The 7296-nt window shown below is 42.6% G+C and overlaps 1 pseudogene; it reads right to left on the bottom strand.

The window, feature by feature from the left end:
• Positions 1-1448: 1448 nt before the first annotated feature.
• LOC102843506 lies at positions 1449-5419 on the bottom strand (annotated as a pseudogene).
• Positions 5420-7296: the final 1877 nt, after the last annotated feature.

Here is a 7296-nt window from a genome sequence, read left to right on the forward strand (position 1 = left end):
CACTGAAGAGTCAACTATGAGTCCGTTCCAGTCCAACAATACTCAACAACAAAACTGCTTTGAGGAGGCAGCTCTTACCCAGTCACATTTTGAGTGCTTTCCACCCTGAAGGATTTACCTTCTGGCACTGTATTCAACAATAGTCTACCATTGTCCATAGGGATTTTTAAGGCCTGTTATTTCACAAGTGAATGGCCAGTCCTGCTTCTTAGTCTCAGTCTAGAATTCCTCTGGAACCTGTCCACCATGAGTGGCCCTGCTGGTATTTGAAATACCAGTGACATAGCTTCCAGTATCACAGCAACACGCACGTCACCATAGTACAGCACAGTGACAGACAAGAGGTGAGAGGAATGCTGATGTAAGAGAGCTCATCAGAAGATCTCAATGGGCAGGTCGAGATGACAAGATATCATGATGAAATGTGCAAGAAGTTGGAGTTAGAAAGAAAGGGAAGAGCACACTCAGTATTGCTCAAGCCAAAAGAGCTGAAAACCAAATTCAAGCCCCAGTTGCAATACTGAAGGATGCTATGGACAAAATCTTGAATGACACAGAAAGCATCAAATGAAGACTGCTCTGTCCTGAAAACATCCAAAGTATATAAAAATAAAGCTTTGATAACATATTTTAAAAACTATTCCTTTTTACTATTGTTGTATACTGTCAAGTCAGAACCGACCCATGGCTGACCCTCCAAGCAGGTTTTCAGAGGCAGTTAATCACACGGGAGGAGATTGCTCGTCCTTTTCTTGCAGATCTCCTGGTGGATTTGAAACACATGCCTTTGGGATTGCAGTGCAGCTTCTTGTCACTAGGCCACCAGAGCTATAGGATCCTCTATCTTGCCACATTGCATGATTTGCTTATTAGAGTGCTTGATTCTTTAGAGGGATTGCAAATAATGGCAACTTTGCTTCTTCCTTTCTAATATATATACTTAACAATCCTGGTCTAGAACCTCTAGTACAATGGCTGCTTTATTCATTGATGTATCCCCAGCACCTACAAGCATGAACAACATATGATGAGTGCCTACTAAATACTTGCTGAATGAACAAAAAGTTGGATTTAGCTCAATCTTAACTGCATTATTCAAAATCCTGATTAATTCAGTGACTGTGGTAACGGGGGTAGGTGTGTCAGAGACAACAAAGTTGACTTACAATAGAGCAGGGTTCAGAGCTATTGTAACAGGGTCACTATGAGTTAACAAGCGACCTGATAGCACATAACAACAATAGTGTACTTTATTGATGATACATGACAAGATGGGCTCTCTAAACCCCTCCCCTTTCTCAGAGGGATTGGATGAAAATTGTGTCAATGATGTGAGATTCTCAGTGTGTGTGTGGGTGGGTGGGTGGTTGTGTGCCCGTGTGTGTGTGTAAGAGTGGACTGAGTTGGGGCAAGGACCTCCAGCAGCTGAGGATCTCTCTCTTGTAGTGCTATTGCTGAGGCTGGTGGTCCAAGGGGAGGACCATGTGAACTATCAGGACAACCACTCTGATGCAATGGCCAAATTAATTGTCATACCACAAAATGAGTTGGAAAAAGTGGTTGTTCAGGGCAATGTCACACCCAGCATCAAAGATGAAGGAGTGAGTGTCACTGTTAAAGCCACAGGAGACAACCTGGTCTTCACTGAATCCCAGGATGCCCTTCTGATGCCTGCTTTACTACCTTCTTGAAGCCATCATATATTTGGCAAGTCAGATCCACAGTGACACACTGGTGTGGGGACAAAGAAAGCAATACCAGTCATGTCTCCATTCAGCTCAGGGATGAGCTTTCCCACGGCCTGGGCAGCACCAGTAGGCAGGGATGATGTTTGGGGATCCACGGCCATCAAAGCACAGCTTTCCAGAGGGGCCATCCACAGTCTTCTGGGTGGCAGTGATGGCATGGACTGTGGTCATGAATCCCTCTGTGATCCCAAAGTTGTCACAGATGACCTTGGCCAGGGAAAGCAAGCAGTTGGCAGTGTAGGAGGCATTGTTGAAAATATTAAGAGAGTTGTCATACTTCTCATGCTTCGTGCCCATCACAAATATGAGGCTTCAGCAGAAGCAGAGATGCTTACCCATTTGGCGCCACCCTTCAAGTGAGCCCCAGCCTTCTCCAAGGTTGTGAAGACATCAGTGGACTCCACACATACTCAACACCAGCATCACCCCACTTGATGTTGGCGGGATCTTGTTCCTGGAAGATAGTGATGGCTTTCCCACTGATTACCAGCTTCCCATTCTCAGCCTTAATAGTGCCACTGAGCGTGCCATGGATGGAATCACACTGGAACATATAGACCAAGTTATTGAGGTTAATGAAGGGGCCACTGATGGCAACAACATCCACTTTGCCAGTGTTAAATGCAGCCCTGGTGACCAGGCGTCCAATGTGGCCACATACGTTTACTCCGACCTTTGCCACTGTGTCTCAGGTTTGCAGCTGAGGCCGCAGGAGAAGAGAGAACAATCTGTCAATCGACAAGGAGCAGAGAGCCTTTACTTACATTTTTAAGTTAACTCCCACTTTCTTTACAATTTGCTCAGATTATAATCTACATCATACTCTGTACTGAAACATGTGGACAACTTTCTGATCATTTTTGTTACTGTTTCACATTATCCCCAGAAAACTAAATAAAGAGAACTGTATTTTCTCACTGTTGAATACAGAGCCCTCTATACACTCACCCGTTGTCCTAAGGCAATTACTGTAATCCCAAACCCTCTCCTTCTGTGATGTTTAAAGCTGCACATCAGCTTGACCATCTGTGGTTCTCTGTTCTCTGTGTTAGCAGTTATGGCGTACTCATTGCCTCTAGGGGATCCTTGTAATGTAGCCATCTACTTTATATTGAATATTCATTTCCTTGATGAGACCTTGCAAAATGTAATCATTATCATAATGAGATCTGCTGTGACCAGCCAATCAGCAGAAAGGGAGTTTGATAGGGGTGTGGCCTGCACGGAATGTACATGGAAGTTTGGCAAAACTCTTCCTTTTCTCAGTCTGGATCTTGCATCTGCTTATCACCTTTGGTTCTTTCAGGCTTGAACCAGTGGTCTCTTTTCTGTGTCCCCAAAGCTACAAGAATAGGAGAAGCGTCACAGACCTGGGACTTGCCAACCTCTGCAAGCCCGTCAACTGTTTACTTGAGATTTACATCTTTGTCTGTCTGTGTTTCTCTCTTTACACTCACACACACATAACACACATGCCTTACATCTCTAGAGAACTCAGCCTGGGACTCCTTCCCAGCCTCCCTTGCGACTCCCTTTGGTTTGTGACAAAGTTCTGATATAATAAGTTTTAAGTAGAAGCCTACTGAGGAGTTTCTGCGAAAGTGTTTATTAAAAAAGGGGCATTTCAGTCAGGAAGTCCAATAATGCTCACTTTTTACCCTTCCTTGTTTGGCATGAATGTGATGTCTTGCGTGCACGTGGTAGCTACAGGATGGCAGAATGAAAAAGTAGAGGAAATCTTTTTCTTTTTTTATTATTAAATTTTATTAGTTTCAATGAACATTCACAGGGATTCTGGGCTTTCACTCCTTCATTGCCGCACCATTCTCTCCACCCTCCTCCCCAGTTTGTTCTTCTTCCCCGCCATCCGAATGTCTGTTTTAATTGTCCAATTGCCACAGTGCTTGTCAAAGTCAGTTCTGATTAATCTCCTTTGTCGGTGTGTCCTTTGCCATTCCCTAGCACTCCTCCCTGAGAGAGACTTCACCCTGATTCATAAGGAAAAGGGGATGGCGTATTCTCTTAGCTACTTCCTGCTGAAAAGGGACGCTGTGGGTTTCAGGGTGAAGATCTTCTCTCACTACTCTAAAGGGCCCCTTTGGCAGTAGGAAACACGTAGACTATTATGGAGATTGATTTTGGAATTTAGATGCACTCTTATTGATTGTGCTTGGCTGTACATGTTCATATCCTTGAAGATGTATCATGGGGGTGTTGCAACCTAGAAGACACAAATTTGACTAACAAGTTATAAGTACATGAGTCAAAAATTATGGAAAAGTAAAAGAAAGGATTCTTTCACTGTTTTACAAACCCTCCCCCAGGTTCCCTCCACCATGTAGCCCTCGCTCTAGACTCCTGTGATGACAGAAATACCGAGTCATATATCTCTTTTAAACAGTTTTCTCCCTCCTCTGTTTCAGTGCAGTATACATTATTGAACCCATCTTACTCAGTCTCTCCCCAACCCCAAGGACAGTCCCATTCTACAACAGTGGCATCATGTAATATTTGTCCTTTTGTGACTGGGATATTTCACTCAGCATAATGTTCTCCAGAGTCAACCATTTTGAATAATATTGCATGAGTTCCTTGTTTTTTAATGCAGCATAGTAGTCCATTGTGCGAATATACCACAGCTTCTCTAGCCATCCGTTTGTTGATGGGCACTTAGGTTGTTTCCAACTCCTTGCTATTGTGAACAAAGCTGCAAAAAACATGGGTGTGCATATATCTGCTTGGATGTCAGCTATGGTCTCTTCAGGGTATATTCCCAGTAGTGGAATTGCTGGGTCAAATGGTATCTCTATTTGCAACTTTTTGAGAAAGCGCCATACTGCTTTCCACAGGGGTTGTACCATTTTACACTCCCACCAACAGTGAATCAGGGTTCCAGTTTCTCCACAACCTCGCCAGCATTTGTTGCTTGATGTTCTGTTAAATTTTGCTATTTTGACTGGGGTGAGATGATATTTCATAGTTGTTTTAATTTGCATCTCTCTTAGGGCTACGGATTTTGAGCATTTCTTCATGTGCTTGTTAGCCATCTGAATGTCGTCTTCGGTGAAGTGCCTGTTCATATCCTGTGCCCATTTTTCTATTGGATTATTTACCTTTATCTTGTTGTGGTGCTCAAGTATTTCCTAAATTCTGGATATAAGTCCCTTATTTGATATGTTATTACCGAATACTTTTTCCCAGTCAGTGGCTTCCCTTTTTATCCTACTGGAGAAGTTTTTGGATGTGCATAGGGATTTGAGTCTTAGAAGATCCCATTCATCTATGTTATCTTCTCCTGGTTGTAGGAGGAAATCTTGAATTTTCATAAAGCCAGAGACACCAAGCTGAAACCACCTATCTCTCAACATCATGATGATTTAATTAAACGTGCCTTTCATTTGCTCCACAATTAAGATATGTTATTACTTGTGGCAGGAAACATTTCTAACAAATATGATCAATATATGAGCATTGTAGCTCTTTGCAGCATCCTAAATCCAATTATGAAGGAGGAGGAGGAGTCTCTGTCGGGTAGGTTGAACTAGTAGCTTGTGTTTGGGGCCAGGATGCTCCTTTTCGCTCTAAGTGGTGGTATTCCAGGGAACCACACTGCTATTCAAGCTTGAGTACCCACTTAACTACTCCTTACTGCACACTGAGGTCTCAACCATCCTCCGCTTGACCCAGGAAGAGGAAAGCAGAGGGCAAATCTCCTGTTCTTGTGATGCCCCATCCCATCCAAACATGGTTTTAAGCTTCCTCACAGCTGCCATCTCTAAGCTTAGAGCCTTTAAGCTATTCTTGACTTCTATACCAGACCCCTCTTGTGTATGATTGATGCTATAATTTCTCTTTCAGACTAGCCTCCTCCTCCCGCCTTTCAGGGGCTCCTGATCGTTTCTGGTACATCGGGAGTGACTGGTCCTCTAGCGATTCTGGGTGTTGTGTGTGTGTGTGTATGCACCTAGGTTCGGGGGGGGGGGTTGCACGTGCATGCACCTACCCCAGATAACTCAGTAACTATGATTTATATTCATGAGAAGAACAGTCAGCCTTACTTTTTAACACACTCAAACTCTCTCTAGGGATCTGCCCAGAGAAATAACAGAATTGTAGTCAAAGTTTTTTTTCAAAGATTTCTTTTCCAATATTATTTCTGAGATATTAAACCTGTTTATGTAATAAAAGAATATCAAAGAGTCTTTCCAAGTACATGACCTTCTCTTTGTTCAGCCTGAAGCATCCCCCTGCCTGGCAGTGAAATAGGAAGTGTGGGCAGGAGAAGTATTAAAATTTCTCATAATTCATCATTTCTAAGACTTATACCTACTTGAGACCGCTGAGTGTCCTACAACCAAGGCCAGCTCACAATAGCTGTGACTGGGTGTGGACATTACTGTGTGGGTGTTGCCAAGTCATTCTGAAACCTTCCATTAACACCTTCTATAAGATTTTAATGTGCTCTGGGACACAGTCTGTAGCATGTTGCACTGCTAACCAAAAGGCTGAGTGTCTTTGCTGGTTCAAATCCACCAGCAGCTCCGTGGGAGAAAGAGGGGCAGTCTCTTCCTGTAAAGATTTACAGTCCAGGGGAGGGCTGCTATGAGTTGGAACAGACTTGATGGCAATGAGTGTGGGGTTTTGAGGACTCTGGGACTGGCACAAGCATTTTAAGCACTTGCTTATTCACCAGGAGTTTGGCTGTTCAAATCCAGTTAGAGAATCTTTAAACAAAAATTGACAGTAACAGTGTGAGTCTACTCTGTACACCTGGACTTATTCTGAGTCAGAACTGACTCGAAAGCAACTAAAAACTAGTAAATTTTAAAAAAAAAACACCCACAAAAACCCCAAAAACAACAAAACACCAACCTAGCAAATAACAATTAACCACATCTACTTTTTAAAAAGGTCTGTAGATATGACATAACTATTTGCAGTTAGGTTGTGAGCAGTTTAGATGAAAATCCCAGAGATAATGGGGGGGAGTTGTTACAGATCTTATAGGACTAACGGTGCTAGTGACACAGAAAAAATTGTGATCCTTAATGAACCCGAATTGCAAAGGGATTCAGAACAAGCAGGTCACCTGTAGGAGAAGGTTTTAGGAATACATTCCAATTTATCTTAAGTATATTTTCCAGATAGGAAGCTCTCATGGCCTAGAGGTAAGGAGTTACACTGGCAACTCAAAGTATGCAGTTCAAATCTCCTCCCATGTGATTAACTGTCTCTGAAAATCAGCCAGAAGTTCAGCCACGGGCTGCTTCTGACTCGATAGCACACAAAAACAATTTTCCCTATACACAAAAATTACACAGAAATGTGTCTACGGAGGTATAAAATGAACTCTGATAAGATCTTTTTTAATGAGTATAAGCCCAAATCCTAAATGAAAACAAACCGCTATTCATCATTTAATTGGCAGAATGTTTTTCCTTCTTTGGGGAGGGGCATCTAAAATAACGATGCATCTTATGACAAATGGCATCAGTTTTAGTCAAATCAAAACTATAGAGAGGAGAAAGAAGGAATTAATGTAAAGTTT

Source organism: Elephantulus edwardii, unplaced genomic scaffold, assembly GCF_000299155.1.
Source record: "Elephantulus edwardii isolate Elephantulus edwardi_28Jun2011 unplaced genomic scaffold, EleEdw1.0 scaffold00041, whole genome shotgun sequence".
Classification (NCBI taxonomy): domain Eukaryota; kingdom Metazoa; phylum Chordata; class Mammalia; order Macroscelidea; family Macroscelididae; genus Elephantulus; species Elephantulus edwardii.